This window comes from Ambystoma mexicanum, chromosome 6p, assembly GCF_040938575.1.
Source record: "Ambystoma mexicanum isolate Mex_15411 chromosome 6p, UKY_AmexF1_1, whole genome shotgun sequence".
Lineage (NCBI taxonomy): Eukaryota > Metazoa > Chordata > Amphibia > Caudata > Ambystomatidae > Ambystoma > Ambystoma mexicanum.
In genome coordinates this window covers 1,469,897,965-1,469,916,925 of record NC_090935.1, presented here as the reverse complement: position 1 = coordinate 1,469,916,925, position 18,961 = coordinate 1,469,897,965, and the positions used below count along the sequence as shown (strand labels likewise).

Genomic DNA, 18,961 nt, shown 5'->3' with positions numbered 1-18,961 from the left:
AATAACCCAGACAAATACTAGCCAACATAGTGGCCTGCAGGACCAAAGTATCAGCCTAAAAGTGGGCCTCCTGAATTCTCGTTCCATGGCTAAACATGCATCCAATATTGGGGACTTGATCACGGACAACGACTATGATATATTTTGCATCACTGAAACCTGGATTAAAGATCCTATTGGGCCCACCTGTGAGCAGGCTATCCCGGACGGGTACACAGTCTACAATGAAAATAGATAGGAAGGATGGGGCGGTGGGGTTGCAATTGTTGCAAAAGATAATCTTACATTTTTCAAAGCCAATTTCAGATGTAGTGGGTGTGAGTCCATTAATTTGAAACTAATATTTGCACATAACTACTGCTTTAACTTAGTGGTAGTCTATAGACCACCTGCATTGGTCTCGGACTTTGGTACCGAACTATGCTCCCAACTAGCCATCTTGAGAACAAAGAACGTATCGACTATAGTAGCCGGAGACTTTAACTTCTGGCGGGCCAATAAAAGTGATAAGGGTGCTGTTACCTTTGAAAAAACCCTCAATAATCTTGACATTTTAGTCATGAATGATGAGGCAACAACCCCCCAGGGGAACCAGCTGGATTGGCTGTGTGCCTTTAACACTCAGATCATGGACTGTAAAACTACGCCGTGTATCTGGAACGACCATTATTTGGTGTCATCAACAGTGTTACTACACACTCAACCTCCACAACAAAACCCACACATTCAATTGAGCAGTAGGAACTTTAAGAATTTGGACAAAGAACAAATTCAGTCATGCCTAGAGAAAGTAAGGCTATCCTTTCAGGAACAAGATAACTGTACTACCCTGTTAGAAAAATACACTAAGTGCATAGCAGATTTGGTAGAGCGCGAGGCTCCGCTGAAGACTATGCTAGTGAGGAAAAACAATAATAACCAAAAATGGTTTTCGGCCGATCTCGCAACCATGAAGAGAGAAAAAAGGGTATTGGAAAGGAAGTGGCTAGTGGAAAAAAGCGAGGAAAATAAAAACAACTGGAAACAGAAGGATAAAACATATAGAGAAAAGATCAGGACGGCGAAGAAGAATTTCTTTAATGAAGAGATTGAAAAAGCAGCTAACAAAACTAACAAACTCTTCAATATCCTGAAGAACATAGAAAAACTGGAAAACCTTACTCCTCCTTTTCAGCCTACAGAGGACGACTGTAACTTGGTACAGATGGCTTTCACAGCCAAAATAGATAAAGCAAGGCGTAACATAAATGAAAGCCAGAGAAGCTGCATCACAGACAACACCGCTTATGGAGGACAATACTAGTCCTGGTGGTGTTCCCTTTAAATTTGAGAAAGTGTCGGAAGCCGAATTGCTAGAAGCACTGTCCCACATGAAACCCACACCGTGTGCAGAAAATATTCTGCCATCTAGTGTTATCCTACAGCACAAAGAACTTTTCGCCCCAATCCTATTTTAACTGGTTAATGCCTCTTTCAGGGAAGGCGTGGTTCCTAAAGATCTAAAAAAGGTCACTATTACCCCATTAGTAAAGAAGGCGGGCTTAGATCCTAAAGACCCGGCTAATCTTCGCTCCCCATAACTAATTCCAACTTCGTACTTAAAGTGCTGGACAAATTAGCTACACAACAATTGCAATTGCATATGGAAAACCATTCTGCTCTACACCAACAGCAATCAGGATTTAGAGCCTCACACAGCACCGAAACGGCGATGTTGGATCTCCAGAACCACATGCTTGGTCTGGTTGATGGTAATAAAACAGGGATGCTGATGTTGCTCGACCTAAGCGCAGCGTTTGATCTTGTAGATCATCAGCTCCTCATCAAAGCCCTTAAAGAGAATGTGGGTTGCTCAGAAGAAGAAATAAAGTGGCTGATATCCTTCCTTTCAGACCGCCAGGCACGAATTCATTGGGACAATATGTTCTCGGGCCCATGCCCAATACTCTTTGGAGTCCCTCAGGGTGCAAGTCTATCTCCCATGCTTTTCAACATATACATGCGGGCACTGTGTAGCATCCTGGTAAAGGCTGGGGTGTTCTTTACAAATTACGCTGATGACACACAGCTCATTTTTGAGCTGAGTGGAAACCATGATGCAGATAGCGCTTCAATGGGTAAAATATATGGCTTGATTGATGAGTGGATGCAAGCCAATTGGATGTGTCTGAATGACACAAAAACTGAATTGATGACATTTGGTTCAAACCAGCAGCTATCCAAATTAGGAGGGGAATTTAAGTCTTTCCAGATTAAGGATGCTATCATTCAGGTATCGGCACAGGTCAAAACTCTGGGAATGATGGTTAACGCAGAGGTCAATTCTGAGGCACAGACCAACTTCCTCCTAAAAAACAGCCTACTACCTTAGGCTAATAAAAGCAGTAAAACCATTCCTGAATGAAAAGAACCTGGCCACAATAGCCAGAGCCATCATTCTGTCTAGGCTGGACTATGGGAATGCTTTAATGATAGGGGCCACCGTGAAAGATCTGGCTAAATGCCAAGTAATTCAAAATGACGCGGTTAGATTGGTCAAAAATATGAAAAGAAGGGACCATGTAACAAACCAAAGAAGATCGCTTCATTGGCTCAAAGTGGAAGAGCGGATAAAATTTAAATCTCTCACGCTTGTACACAAGTGCCTATATGGTAAGGCCCCAGGTTATTTAAAGAACTGTATAGTTCCATATGTGCCACAGAGGAGTCTGAGATCAGAGGGTACAGGCCTGCTGGTCAATTCCCAAAAACAGACGTAAGTCGGGTTTGGGCAGATCTTTTGTGGTATTGGCACCTCAAATATGCAACAAGCTGCCCGAGGTCCTGAGAATAGAGGAAAATCATCTGGCCTTCAGGAAGCGTCTTAAGACCCTTATCTTTCAGTAAGTAGGTCCCTCGACCTCCATTCTTCAGTTAGAAAGTATTCATCAGGAGTATCTTTAACGCGTGCTCAGGCTAGGGTGAGGCCATGTTATGTGTTCTGTTTGTCCAAAGCGCCCTGATGCCTTCGGGCTACCGGCGCTATACAAAACTAAAATACATACATCTGATAATTTACAGCTGTAAAGTACAGAAAATAAGAATTAAAATCCTTGCAATCTCCCCTCCCTCTCTCGATGTCTGGGTTCTTTCGCCATTTTGTGACAACAGGCATTATTGAAATTATTGAAATACAAAGTCTCTACCCTTGAGGACAGAATAGAGGGGGTTGAGAACAATCAGGTATCCACCGCCATCCTGGAAACACAAATGGACGTAAGATTTAAGGAACGGGAGGAGGAACTTCGTCGCAAGGTGGACGACATGGAAAATCGGGAACGGAGGACTAATCTTAGGATTTTTGGTCTAGCAGAACCCGAGGGCGAGACCCCGCCGGGCCTGGAGGCCTTGGTTCAAGACATCATTAGGATCGTCCTGGGTTCTGACTCGGGAGAGTCCGTTCTAATTGACAGAGTCCACCGAGCTGGAGGAGGCGGAAGGGGTCCACGCTCGGTCCTCGCCAAATTTCACTACTACAGGGATAAAGCGAGGATACTAGAGAGGGCAAGAACCTTGACGGACATACAATACGACAATTCCAGGGTGGTGATTTACCAGGACATGTCCCCCCTCACACTGCAGATGAGGAAAAAATGCTCAGCAATCACCAGGTGGCTACAGGAGAGGGGGGCCCGATATAGCTGGGGTCACCCGTTCTACCTGGAATTTGAATGGCAAGGGGTGCGACAACGCCTCATCACCGAGGAGGATATACAGAGAGCCACAGATGAATTGGTGGGAGACTCTCCTGGCCCCTCTGGGGACAGGAACGAGACTGGCGGAGACTCTGCCCGGGCTCCCCGGGGTCCCCCTCGAAGCAGGGGAAACATAAGGTGAAGGGCACACGGAAGTTCCAGAAAACGAGGCATCCGCCTGCCGACCATGAGGACCCCGCTTGATCTCGCCAGGAGAATAACAGGGTAGTTTGCATACATGCACTGGCCATTGCAGTCGATTGGGGTCTCCTGAGTTCCGAGGGAACCACACACTATCTGTTGAAGTCGCCAGGGTTGGCGGATTGTTTGCTTCATTGATATGCCTTGATGTTTAGGTCCGGTTTGGGGGGAGAGAGTCTGGGGGTGAGAAGTGATGCGGGGGATCCTGGAGTACGAGGGGTCCCCTTGAGGGTCCTCCGGTGCCGGCAAATGTCGGATGTTGTCTTTTGTTTGACGCCACTGTTGGCAAGGTTTATGTTTAACTGATGTATTTGAACATTCGAGGCACCCCTATACGGGTGTAGACAGCTCAACGTCCTCTCATGGGGGTGGCGGGTCGGGGGCTCCCGAGGTTGGTGTCCGCTCCCCGGCACCCGCTCTAATTCAAAGAAAGACTTGGTGATACCTCATGAGCGGCACGGGGGGGAAGACAGCGGAGTGGGTCCCTACAGGGGGATCATAATCGGAAAGGGTACTCTTAACAGAAAAGTTGACGGGCATGTTCCGTACCATTTAATCTCCCGGGGTCTGGGTAGCAGCCCTGGTGGTTTGTTGACCAATCCTGACACTTGTCGGGCAAGGAAGACGAACGCCTTACACAATGGGTAAGGGAGATGGGGTAGAAGGGAAGAGGTGGGGGAGGGATATAGGAAACGGGGATACCACACCATGGAAAGGGGACTCAATTCAATTGATGAAGCGGGGGGAACTTATTGAAACTTCACAGGGTAAAGACAGCAACGATCATGGCTGAGGGGAGGGTTGGTACGCTCAACGTCAAGGGACTAAACTCACACAACAAGAGGTCCCTTACAAGTAACATGTTTCGCAAACAGAAGCTGCTGGTCCTCTTCTTGCAGGAAACACACTATAGGAGGGGGCTGAATTGGAGATAAAGGGGAAGTCTTCCAAGAAGGAGGGGGTGGGTATTCTCCTGAGTAAATCATTCCATCTCACCTATGTAGAGACAAAAAGGGGCTTTGGGGGTAGATTTCTGGGGATCAAGGGCTTGTCCCAGGGCATGAGGGTCACGTTAGCCACCCTGTATGCACCAAATACGGGCCAAATCAAATTCCTCCACAAAATCCTTGAAGTCATGGATAACTGGGCAGAGGGAGCCATGATTCTGGGGGGGGACTTCAACCTTATTTCAGATCCACATCTTGATTGGTGGTCGGTCAGAGGGGTTGTGCCAAAAGCCCCCACAAGGTATAATCTAGCATTGTGAGACCACTTTCGGGAATATTACTGGGTTGATGTTTGGCGGAAATGTAATCCTACCCCGGGGGGCTACACATTCTTCTCCCCTCCCCATCAAACATACACCAGAATTGACTTATTGTTGATCTCAGAAGAAGGAGGGGGGAGGTTGGAAACTCTATGGTTGAATCGGTGACCTGGTCGGATCATGAACTCCTTGTCATGGAGTGGCGACTACAGGACACCCCGAAAACGTATAGATGGCGTTGTAACGACACCCGCATGAGAGATCAGCTCTTTAAAGAGTCCCTAAGGAAAGAGATGGAAAATTATTTCACGACAAATGACACCGGGGAAATCCCAATGGCCACCGTCTGGGAAGCGGCTAAGACCACCTTCAGGGGCCTCCTAATTGCTGAGGGTTCGGCCAAAAAACGAGAGAGAGCACTAATAGAGTCCAAACTCCGCGACGATCTGCGGGCCCTGAGGGCCCAGCTCACGAACGATAATACAGACCGCGAAAGCCTTCTGAGTGAAATGAGGGACAAGAGGCAAGCCCTGCATGCGACTCTAATTGGGGAGGTTGTCAAAAAAATGAGGTACACGAAACAGATACTATGAAAAGGGAGATAGGGCCGGTTCCCTCTTGGCACACAGGTTGAGGGGCAACAGAGCGGGTAGGAGAATACAGAAGATCAGAGATGACACTGGTAGTATCCAAACAAAAACAGGGCCTATAGCCGAAGCCTTTGCGAACTTCTACAAGGCACTCTATACCAAACAGGAAGGCGAGTCTTTGGAAAGCATAAAAAGCTACCTGAAGGACCACCCTCTCCCAAGACTTACAGATCTTGAGAGGGAAACACTGGAAAAGGAGATAACCGGGGAAGAGGTGGAAGAGGCCATTAAGAAACTGAGGGTGGGCAAAACCCCGGGGGGAGATGGCTACATGGCTGATTTTTACAAACAGTAGCAATCAGTGTTGATACAGCCGCTCACTAAACTCTTTAACCACATTAAATCTTCAGACACTATCCCGCCGACATTCCTGCAGGCCATAATCACGGTGATCCCTAAACCCGGCAAGGACCCAGCGGAGTGTGGCTCGTATAGGCCCATCTCGCTACTAAATACGGACGCAAAGATCTTTACTAGGATCCTTGCAACCCGCTTAGAAAAATATCTCCCTCGATTGATCCACTTAGATCAAGTCGGTTTTGTGATGCATAGACAGGGGGCCGATAGCATGCGCAAAACCCTACACATACTAAGTTCGAAGGAAGTTAGGGTGAAGGGCGCACTTCTTCTGTCCCTTGACGCAGAAAAGGCGTTCGATAGAGTAAGCTGGACCATCATGGAAAATGTCCTGTCATCTCTGTGAATGGGACCCAAATGGCTAGGATGGATGAGAGCCCTTTACTCGCACCCCTCAGCAAAAATCACAATGAACGGATGCAAATCCAAACCTATCCCACTGGAGAGGGGCACAAGACAGGGGTGTCCACTCTCCCTCCTTATATACGCCCTAGTAATGGAGCCTTGGGCCATAGCTATCAGGGGAAACGATAAAATCCAGGGTGTTAATATGGGGAAAACCAACTGTAAAATATCCCTCTTCGCGGACGATGTCCTGCTCTATCTCTCCAACCCCTCCCAATCAGTTCCCGAGGTACTAGATAGCTTAGAACAATACGGGTCCCTCGCAGGTTACAAGATAAACCTAGATAAATCAGTGGCGTTCCCAGTGGGCCAACTTAGTGATGAAGAGAAACAATACATTGAGGGCCTCCCGCTCTGTAGACAACCTGAGGGATTCTGCCTCCTGGGAATCCAAATACCTTCGGATCTGGCCGATCTTTTCACTTCAAATTACCCTCCCCTTTGGTTGGCGGTCAAGAGAGACTTGGAACGTTGGTTGAAATCTGGCCTCTCGTGGATGGCGCGCCTTAATTCTATCAAAATGGTTATTCTCCCCAAATTCTTATACCTATTTCAAATGCTGCCGACTCAGATCCCGAAGCCGTTCCTCCTAGAGATCAAGAGTACTCTCCTCCGCTACCTTTGGGCGGGAAAATCCCACAGAATTGCATACGACACCCTGATAAGGCACAAAGACGAGGGCGGAGTTAATTTCCCTGACCTGGACACGTACTATAAAGCCTCCCAGTTGTGAGTCCTAGTAGATCACTTGACAATGGGCCCCAAGAAACAGTGGGTAGAACTGGACAATCTGCTCTTTTCCCAGATGAATGGCTCTGGGTCCCGAAGGTTAAGATTCCAAAAAGGGTATTGAGACACCCAGTCCTAGAGGTGATATGGACTATATGGAGGGAAGGGGACTATCTTAGGTGGCTCACAACGTGGCCTTCGCCCCTGAGTTGCATATGGGCTCCCCCAGTCTGGGAGGGTATCAATGAGCCACTGGCCTTCGAGCAGTGGTATGAGGCAGGTCTTTGTAGAGCTGGTCAGGTCTGGACGGATGGGGCGTTCATATCCTTGGAGGATCTGAAGGATGCCCTCGGCCTTCCCAATCTCTCCCCCTTTCGATACCTACAACTAAAGGGTGCCTTGACCGAGGGTAGATGGGGAGATACTCTCAGGAGGGAGCTAACAGATTTTGAGAAATGTATTATTACGCACAAGGGGACGAAGGGGGCTATATCATGGCTCTACGGCTTTTTGATGTTCTCCATCCCGCGAGACCCCCCACCTTCCCAGACACAATGGGAGAAGGACCTAGGCACTCCCATAATGGAGAAAAGGTGGACCAAGATATGTAGGCAGGCCAGCCGCTCCACAGCCGCCCCCCAGTATCGGCACCAGGCTCTAAAGCTGATCCATAGATGGCACTACCCTCCGCAAAGAATAGCTAGAATGAGAGCGGGTTATGATCCACATTGTTGGAAATGCCACACAGAAATAGGGGACTATGTTCATTTGTGGTGGAAATGTCACGCGGCACAAACCTACTGGAGAGAATTCCTCTCTTGGGTAAAAGAGGTAGATGGAATGGATAGGACCCTATCCCCCTGGCTAATACTGTTTCAGCACTATCAATAATGCTAACTTCCCCTCGTTTACTTATTAATAAGTACTGTCTATGTTTGCAAAGTCATGAGATCTAGCAAATAGTTTGCTTCTTCTCACCTGACACATCCGTTGGGGAGGGGCATCCTCAATAAAAAATAAAATCGACATGACGATCTTGAGTGTGAGTATAGTGTGCTCTAACATGCAGCACTCTCCACAACACTCACGAAGAGAGGCAGAAGTAGGCAGAAATGAATTGAGCCCAGTACATATCCCACGGATAACAAACACTGGGAGGTCAGTAATAAGCACCTTGGCAGTTCTACTCAACACACCTGATCAGCACACTTTAGGTTTCGTAATTAGATAGATTTGTTATCTATGTAGGTCCTCACCTGAATCTAGGAAGAGAGACCTCTAGGAATAACCCACATCCGAGCGGATAGGAACTTCCACCTGGACTGAGCATGTGCATTTCCCCATGTGTCTGAATGACTTTCAGGTCAGTAGTTTCCTCTAACTGGGGCCTACACTAGTGACTGTGCCCAGGTATCTAGCAACGGTTCTCACACCTATCCACTCTGAGTTTTGTTTGATCACATATTCTTCAAATTCAAAGGGTTAGACAAGAGATATAGCTTCATGAATAAACAACCTACTGTCCTGATGAACGCCCCAAAATACACCCAAAATAGATGACTGCCTGATGTGTAAACCATCATAAGAAGGGCTGAAACACGTTGTGTCGATAATAATCCATAGAAACAACCGAAAGCGGAAAATAGAACCATTTCTAATGATCCACATGGGTAATGCTTTGTAGTAACCATTTGTGAATAACAAACTCTGGGTCTAAATGGGTATGCAAAGCATACCCATTTAGACCTACTATGTATAACTCGTTTAAACACGCCCTCCACACATCAAGAAAACACCTTTACTCACCACACACTGTATAAGTGTTGTTTTTATGTAAAAATATATTTTGTATATGTTTGAGTTGCGTTTATTATTGGAATATTGTTTAATAAATGATGTTTTTTAACAGAAGGGCGAGCGTTGCATAGTGCAGCATTTATTCCACAACTGCACTGTTCTGAGAGGCACTACAAGGCCTGTACACAAGAGGGAGGGGTAGCTGTATACTCTATCCTTTTGTTTTCATTAGGGATTTTAATTACATCCTACATGGGAATTTAGAAAGCCTGTTATGTATTTTTAGTTTAACAGTGCTTAAGGCATGACGTCTGAGCCTAACTCCAAACCATGCAGTCTTTAATGTGAGCACCTAGTGTAATGCATTTGAAATATATTCAGGCAATGGGTAGGATTCACAATGAAGTGCAGACAATAACATTTGGTTTGGACTTCTGGGCTTCAAGCCAGGCTTACCTTTGTTATGCTATTTGCAAGTACCTTGTGAGCACCATGTCTCTGACTGTATTATAACAGTCTGGAAGGTGATCCAATATGATAAACACTAAATGCTCTAGTAAATAAAGCTTCTGGCACAATCGGATATGAGGGAAACAGAGGTTATTTAGCAATTAGCCATAGCACGATAGACTGCAGCCCGCTACTGGTTAAAAGGTTGAGGCAACTTATTGCAGACTTTGCTTGAGACATAAATAGATTTTTGCTTCTGTTAGATGTGCAACACTGATATTATGCCAATAGAGGGAGTTGACAGTTTACGCTCAGATACTATAAAAGGGCTGACTTTGGAAGGCAGAGCGGTAGATTAGCTGTTCTGATGGAGCTGGCAGACAAATACAGGAGGAAGACGGTGGGGTGCAAGGACAATCCATAAAGAAGCACTGGAGCCATTATCGTTTATGAAGAAGGGAGGGGCCGAAGTCCCTCCTTTTTTTCTTGTTTGATTTTAAAGCCACTAAATTGGATTTCTGTTTTATTTGAGGCATTTGAGTCCCCAAAGGACTCTGGCCATTTGCATTTGAGAACAACTATCTTTAATGGAGCTGCATGGAGATTAACCTTAGCCATAGCATGGGGAAGGAAGTAGTACAACTAAGACAGGACTGGGAAGAGGAAGTGGACGCCCCAATGAGTGATGGGATGTGGGAACGAGCCCAATGGTATCACAAAAAGTTATCAAGAAATGCAAGACTACAACAGATACAATTATATATAACCCATAGGGCGTATATGACACCCCAAAGGATAGCCAAATTCAAAAACACAGGGCAACAATCATGCCCCAAATGTGATGAAGAAAATGCCAGAATGGTGCACATGTTCTGGGCATGTCCAATAATTGAGAGAGTCTGGGGAGAAGTAGCACATAGACTAGCAGAAAAAGGGATTAAGATAATGGTGGACACAGTGTGGGCTTGCCTGATAGCAGGGTTTCCTAGACCACGGAAACTTAAGCATGTAAGTAAATTAAAAGACCTAGCGTAAGTACTTGCTAAGAGAAGTATTGCTATGGGGTGGAAAGCATACCATAGACCCAAGTTAGAAGTATGATGGAAAGACCTACAGAAATGGGCCGAGCCCGAAACTATGGTATGGCAGGAAGCAAGTAATTCTGGGGAGGAGGAGGAGACTGGAACCTTGTTAGCCTGGAAACAACTAATAGCTGAGCTATTTGGGCCCACGCTGGACTGGTCAAGTGATCGGGACCCAACAGAAACCACGGAAGAGGAATCCCCACTGCAAGATGAGAAATAGAACATGAAGCAGAATAGGCTCGGTAGGGGGGGAGGGAACGGGAGAGGCAGGGGACACGGACAAAGTGATGTATATTTAAATGTGGTATATGCACTGCAAGTTTGGTTTACGTTGTTTGTTGAAATAAAATCAATAAAAATTAAAAAAAATAAAATAAAGAAAAACCTTAGCCATAACAATTAGCTCACCACCTATTCACAATAGACTATTATTGGCTGACACCATGGGCACTACCAATTGACACTGCATCCTTTAAAAACATTTTTTCCTTTTTGCTGTTTTCACCAAAAGAGACCATGGCGATTCTGATAGGTGGTATTTAATGGTTTTTCCAATTAGCTGTGATATTTTAGGAATTTTTCTTGGTTTGTGCAGACTGCTCCAGGCATCCAGCCTTCTCCAGCCCTCCTCTCCCTACCTTCTGCAGATAGTAAGTATGAGAGGTTTTACCAATCTTTAATAACACATTGGGAAAGAGGGGAGGTATTGAAAGGACAGGTAATTCTATGAGGATTCCTAGCGAGAGGTTGCCTAGCAAGATCTAATGAGGAAGGCAGTTACTTTCAAGGTGGCTATGATGTCTCTGAGAAGGTTGATTCGTTTTGAGTAGGCTTAGAGGCAATGACATTGATTGCTGCATATTCATTAATAAGCTTTTGAATATTAAGTGTGTCGTGTGTATTGACAATAATGGTAACAATGTTTCTGTATTACTTATTTCTCACAATTAAAAGATTTACATTATACATGAAAGTGTCAGAAGCATTCATTGTGTATTAATTACTGAGGATTGTGTCTGTAGCATTTAAACATGAGGATTGTGTGTGGGGCATCTATTCAAAATGCTGTGTATTGGTATGTTATAAATGGTGCATGTCTTTAATAGCAAAACAATAGGTGTGATGGCTGGAAGGGTTAGAATAAATCCTAAACTCTGGCATTGCTCTGGGCAACCCTCCAGACCATCCTCCTTAGTTTGCCATGCCATTACAAAAGGGAAAGACCATATGCAAATCAGGCTTGGTCTCACCTCAAAAGGGGCAGTCCAATCCGAACTGCTTAGCCACATCCTTTCTGCACGAGACCACAAGCATCCCAAGACATGTTTCAGCCTCGGTTGGCCTCATCAGTGAGGGGTAGCTTGGGTCTCTAGGCCCAGCATGCACGGGACCCACGTATGGGCATACCCGTTCCACTCGGGGTGACTATAAGAAAACAAATACACATACAAACGGTTACTGGAAGTTTTGAGCAGTGGACCATCAATAAAATATAGGTGACATTAGTAAACCACTCCTGTGCAGACAACTGAGAGCAGCCACCCACTGCAGTGGGTTGATTGCCTGCTCTCTTTACTGCTGCAGTGACGGGTATATACTTTTTTCTGCCTCTTCTCCTACCACAGCCCCTGCTAGGGGGGTCTTGAACACTCTGCTAGTGGTGGAGGGGGGAAGGATCTGTGAGGTAGGAGTGACAAAATTCACATCAAGGATGGGAGGAAGCAATAGACTCTTTGGAGTGTCCACCAAAAAACGGGCAGGGTTGATGGAGGACATGTGCCTGAAGCCAGTTTGGTGAACAATATATGTTAATGGAGGGATACTCCTATGGCCTACAGGTCTTTTTCCGAAACAGATTTCACCATTACAGGAGAAGATGATATTCCTAAATACACATCAGTGAAATACCTGGTTATAACTTTCTCAGATCATGCATCCTTGTATGTGCAGTGTCAGTTGCATGGGCAGTCATCTCTGGTTCCAACACTGCCAGTAATCAGATGTGATTAACAAGTGGAGGAAAGGCTGGAAAAAGCAAGCTTCCAACTGTGGCTCAGGAAGATACCTGGATGCACTGAAGCTGAAGTAATCTGGCAATGATGGTAAAGTGTGGCTTAGATCCAGACAGTGATGTTATGCTGTTAGAATTTCACAGAACATTTTAAATCATGCTAGCTCCCAAGTTACTGGCATTGTGTATAATGAGCTGTTGGAAAAAGGGGAGTTGCCAAACTCTATTAGAGATGCAATCCTGATTTTACTGTTACAGCCGGGATAAAATGTGAATTTGTACAGCCCATAACACAAGCTTCCTCTACTATATTTGGATACAAATTATTGTGCAAAATAGGTTGGGGCAGCTGATATCTAAACTGGGTCATGAGGATCAGGTAGGAATTGCCACACAATGGAAGGATAGCTTAGGGGCAACGCATTTGTCTTGGAAGCAAGACAACGCAGAGCAACACAGGTTTGAATCCCAATCCCGTGGTTCGAAACCACTCATTGGTATTAAGCAGGTTATAAAAGAACAGTTATAATTATAATGTAACAATACTTTCAATTTAAGGAGATTTCCACCAGTGGATGTTGCCAGGGTATCTATTTTTACTGCTGAATGCAGCCAGGGTATTGGGGAATACCAGAGAAGTAGTGAGCTTGGATGCCCTCAAAGGTGTTCAATATGGTGGATTGGTGCTAAATAAGGTTAGCTCTGGAAAAATATGATCTGGGAGTTAGGTTCTTAAATTGGGTGGGTCAATATGTGTACAACTACACAATAGAGTAAAACAACTGCAAATATTTTAACTGAGTGGCCGATATAGCATGTACCAGACAAGGCTTCACGTTGTCACAATTAACATTTGCACTGAGATTGGAACCTCTAGCAGTGGCCTTTCATAAGTGCTTTGCAAGAGATGGGTTCATGATTGCAGGAAACGGCCATTGCATCTTGCTGTGAACAGATAAATTATTATAATTCGTAAAAGAACTAGCTTTCATGTTACTGAGAAGAGTAAAGATGATAGAGGAATTTTAGATAGAAACCAACTGGAGAGTAAAAAAATGGTGATGCACCCACTCCCAGGAGGTCTGAATAACTTACTGATCAGGTGTACTCCGGAGAGCTTCAGGTTATGTGTATGGGTTCACAGGGATTTGGAGTTAGTCTATCAGCAGAATGTAGATAGGATGCCACAAAAGCTGGAGAGCTTAGTGACTTTTTAGGGGACATTCCCACAATCATTAATGGAAAAAGTAGTGATTGTTAAAATATTAATGGTACCCCAATGTTTTCCAGCCCGTGCCTATGGTAACAACCAAGAGTTTTTTCGCAGACTGGATGGGCTTATCCTGAGGTGGCAAATGGAGGCCCAAGGATAGCATTAGAATCCAAAAGGATGTCTTGAGTTCGGTGGCATTGATGTCCCAGATTTCAGGTTGTAGTATTGGGACACAGTAGCACAATTTGTGGACCCTTGGTTTGCAAAGGGACCAGTGGACAACTTCACCAAAATGATTAATTATAATATATATACATATATATATATATATATATATTCACTACAGTGATGTCATCAATGACATTTCTGATGTTACCTTTGATGTTCTGGGTGTTAGTCTTAGCAATGCGGGTAGGTGGTGTGAGTTATGGTTGTTTAGCGTCCCATATTTAGGGATTGTCAATTCAATGACATTTGTAATGGCATCCTTCATGTTCTGAGGAATAGTGGTAGCAGTGCACAATGTTAATGGCAGGAGTGGGTGCTTAGCCTACCATAACTGGCAAATTTCAGGTGTTTTTAGGTTGTAATGTGAACCATAATGGCAGGCTGGAAACGTTTTTTTAGTGAAGTGCACAGCTTTTTGGTAGGTCAACTTAACCATAACGTCCCTTCAACAAACTTTTTTTCACTGAATTCCATAGGTTTTTAGTAGTATAATTGAATCATAACATTACTTTAACAAATTCTTTCTACTACATTTATTAGGGTTCTAATAGTAACACAATCATACTACTGTAAAGGAACATTTGAAGTAACTGCCCACCTCCCGAATAATTCCACATTATCATATGCTGGCGCACAGCTTGGGGGCGTGGTGAAAAACTCATACACACTTGACAATAACATGTGTGTCTGGTTGATAGTGCGGAAGTACATTGTATATTCTGGTAGGAACGTGTAACTGCAAAATTTCTGGGGCACAACTTCACAGGGCAAGTTTGCAGCACAATAGAAGCAAGAGTGCATAACGACGTATCTGGATCATGAACCCCCATTCCTCCCCAAAGAATGGGGGATGAATGCCATTAGCGATCGAGATTTTACAGCAGTAACCCGTGGTACCAAAAAAGAGGATTTTTTTGTCTTCCACCGGAACGCCTCCGGCGTTCCCGGCTGAAGAAAAGAAATCCTTTTCCAAGATGGCCACCATAGAAAGGGAAGACGGGTGTTGGATAGAAACCCTTCTTCGCTTTCCATTACAGCCTACAGAAAGCAAAAATGAAACCGTGTGACCGTAATGGCAGCACCACATTTTTGTTCCTTGAGAAATGTGTCGTTATGAGCAAGACCTTAACCAGAAAGCCAGTCCCTGGTGGACATGGCGACTTCAATGCAATGTTTTGTCCCTTCCAGTAATGGGCAGTAGCCACATCCCCGACATTGTGGCCACTAACCATACATAGAGCCTACCCCTCAGAGACGGAAGCTGTACCGTTGATTTGTTATGAACACGACGACACTTGTTAAATATCAAAATACTACTACATGCACAACACAAAGCTTTTTGGTCATTGTCAATGACCTTTACATACATGTGTTGTACATGCAGTAATTTGTTTCTGTAAAAATGTGCGTAGAAAATGCAAAGGTGTAGTCTTATTACGTCTGCACAAAAACACACCAAACTCTGTGATGGCAAGGGCAATCACCTCAGAAATACTGCAAGCAGCACCATTACCACTCACCTTTTGACACATAATTTCATAAGTGGCACAAGTCGAAAGGTGCGAAGATGTGTATTGGGAGGGTGCAACCATGTATTATTTTACAAACATTTCTGTAAAGCAAACAATTTCAGTGCACCTTACCTCATTTTTCCTCTTTTAGAAAGATGCTAATCATTCTGAACTAATGTGGGCATCTGGGTGACAGAAATTGGCCTGACGGTGACAGAAATTGGTCTGACGGCACTAAAGCATATGAGATGGGCCTGACCCTCCCATAGCCAAAGCAAGTGGTATGCAATACCTTTATCCATAACGTTCCTTGGCAGTCAATCCCTGTGATCTACACCACCAGAAAGGATGGAATGTTACTCCTTATGGCGACAGCAGCGTTAGGACATGGAGGTGTGACACGGTCATCCCACTGAATTATGATGCACAGACAACCGGTGACGAACAGTTGCATTTGACGGTTAAAAAAGCTGTCACTTGGCAGCTGCAATCCGTGACAATCACAATAGGGAAGGAAGTAGCTGAGGGGGAAATGGGAAATAATACATGTATCAATACGCAACCTTTGGACAAACCAAAGTTGTAATACATAACATTTTCAGTAAAAATTAATTCAATTGGTTGGAAATGTAGTGGGACCCTATGGACGGCGTCAATGTGCAATCTCCATAATGGGAAAAAAAAATTCAACGGGACAGAAAGCTGGAACGTCTTTATTAATAATAACATTTTTGTTTGGAAGTAGCTGAGCGGTGAAAGGGGAAATAAAACGTGTATCAATACGCAACCTCTACACAAAACTTTAATTTGGGAAAATGTAGTGGCACCCTACAAACGGCGACAATGTTCAATGTCCATAATGGGAAAAAGAAGTTTCAACGTTACAGAAACCTTGTGATTCATTAGCAAAAAGTTAATTTTTTCTTTTCGAAATTAAAAATGTAACGCCAGTTCGGTATACAGGCGGCAAAAATAAACTTACATGATGTGGACCGCCTCCATTGCGTTCAGTTCAGTCAGACAGTAGTGTATTTGGAAGAATGCCTGATATTTCATGTTCCTTACACACTTCTTTGAAGCATAACCTTATCAAACGATATGTTTTTCAAACAGTTCCTCCCTGCATTCTTTCTGCTTTTTCCCTGTAGCTCAAGCTTAGAAAACAAGTGACTCTTATGGGTGCCGACAAATATGTGGCCGTACTGAGCTTGTATTGAAAAAAGAAAATCAAGTGACCTTCACTGCGAATGCAAATGCATTCTCATTTTGCAACAACATATCAGCAGCTATTCATGAGAACCGCTACACCCGTACACATGCAGAAATGTTGTTTATATATTGTAACATGGACGCAGTAAGTTCATTTCGTACAGTGAGTAGCAAGTCGTATGACAGTGGTAACAAGAATACACCAATGTTTGACTTTCTACTGCCACATCTCATTAACGCTCACCTTTTGAAACAGTATTCCATAACTGTAACAAGTGCATTGGTGTCTTCTTCGTTTATGTATGTTAGCGGCGATGTCCGCATACAACAGAAAACGAAGTAGACATGGCGGACATATCGAAAGATTATGATGCACTTCACGCTGTGGCACAACCAATCAGTGAAAGCGCAGCATGGTCGCGGGCAGCACGCCACGGAATAGCCAATTGAAATCTTCTCCACGGAGCGAACAGGGAAGTGTAACCGCAGAGCGGACATAGATATCACTAATTTTTAGAGACATACTTTTTGATCGTTTTTAGGGAAACTACTGGACCGATTGACACAAAATTTACAAAAGCACGCTTTTGTGACCAAGCCCCCGCTCCTGCCGCACATTTGGTGCAAATCCGTCCAGCGGTTTGGCCTATAGCCGTGTGCAAAGTTTTCCCCCATTCAGTCTATGGCAAAAAAAGACGTTTTGGGACCCCCTTATAACTTTGCCCCCCCCTGGACCAAACATCACCAAACTTTGCAAAAGTTGCCAGTATGCCGGAGTGGGCCATATACTTTTATTGCAAAGTTTGGTGAGGATTCGTCCAAAGGGAGCGAAGTTATAAGCCGGCCAAAAAGTGCTCTTCCTATGGAAACAGCAACTTAACCATAACTACACGGCCACGATATATATCCCAGAACGTTTATGGAGATCGCTTTGTCTTGTATATGAAGGATCAAAGGAATATCAAATGCCAGTGTCCATATTATAGGTCTGTGCTAGCATGTCAAGAACAAAGTCATAGGAGAATGTATCTCTCATTAGGGCCGGTGTTGATTAGTGAAAGGTGCAGGTTGTCTGTCAGGAGAAGGATGTAGGGGCTTAGAAGAGACAACTGGGTACAAATTGACAACCTTATATAGAGGTGTTTTTAAAAAAACATTTTCAGAGTTTAGTTTGGGAAATGTCAGCTATATGATGTGTTTCCTTGATTAGCCTATGGTCACTGTAGAGGTACTAGGACATGGTATGATTTCCCTGGGCAGTCCCAGGAGCAGGTTGTGAATAAGGGACTTAGCAAATTCGAGGATATTGATAAGCAAATGTCCCTTTTTTTACAGAGTGGGTTTGGCAATTCTGTGTAAAGTCTTATTGAGAGTATGTGAGAAGTGTGAAATAGATCTGAGGACACCTCTGTCCGATGCTAAACAGAAGGCAGCATGCAAGCATATCAGGATGGTGATTAAGAATAGCCACTTGAAATTGGTTGACTAAGTATTTCATGAGGACAAAGCTTGCACATGAAGTGCTCTGCAAAATGTGTAGAATGGATTCCCTGGCATGTTGGAAGTGCAGGTTTGAGGCAGCAAACATTGCACCTATGTGCTGTAATTGCTCCAATGCAGTACTGTCCTGGGGTGGAAGTTTGCAAAGATCACCAGCTTTATTGGCTGGAGGTTGTTCCAGTTGGAAAGAAGGTACCTTTTCAACCTGCTTCCTGTTAAAAGGAAGAGAACTCAGCAATGGAGACTACTAGCTTTGGGTCTGGAACTGGCAAAGAAAAGCAGTTGCCATGCACCGGAAGGATAGGGCCCCTTGGCAGATCAATGGGTGAGAGAGTTGCATAAATTAGCCGCACAAAACTAATAGATTGGCGGGGGTAGACCAGTCCAAAAGTAAAACGTTCCATAAGGTGGTGAACGAAAAGAATTGGGAAAATTATCCTTGAGCGGCCCACAGTATCATTTCAGCGCATGGGTTCCTTCATGTGCCTATAAACACTGAGTGGAAGCAAGTTCCTTCATTTAAATTGTATGCACAGTGACAATTGGAATCGGAGGATAAACTACATGCTGTGTCTATTCACATGCACACTGTGCATTTTCTAATGTAGAACACT

General features: G+C 44.5%; 1 protein-coding gene across 4 annotated transcripts in view; it reads right to left on the bottom strand.

Annotated features, from left to right (window-relative positions):
- The window catches only part of NAAA (N-acylethanolamine acid amidase), a 539,996-nt gene that overhangs the window by 261,704 nt on the left and 259,331 nt on the right, over positions 1 to 18,961 (bottom strand). The window lies entirely within an intron of this gene.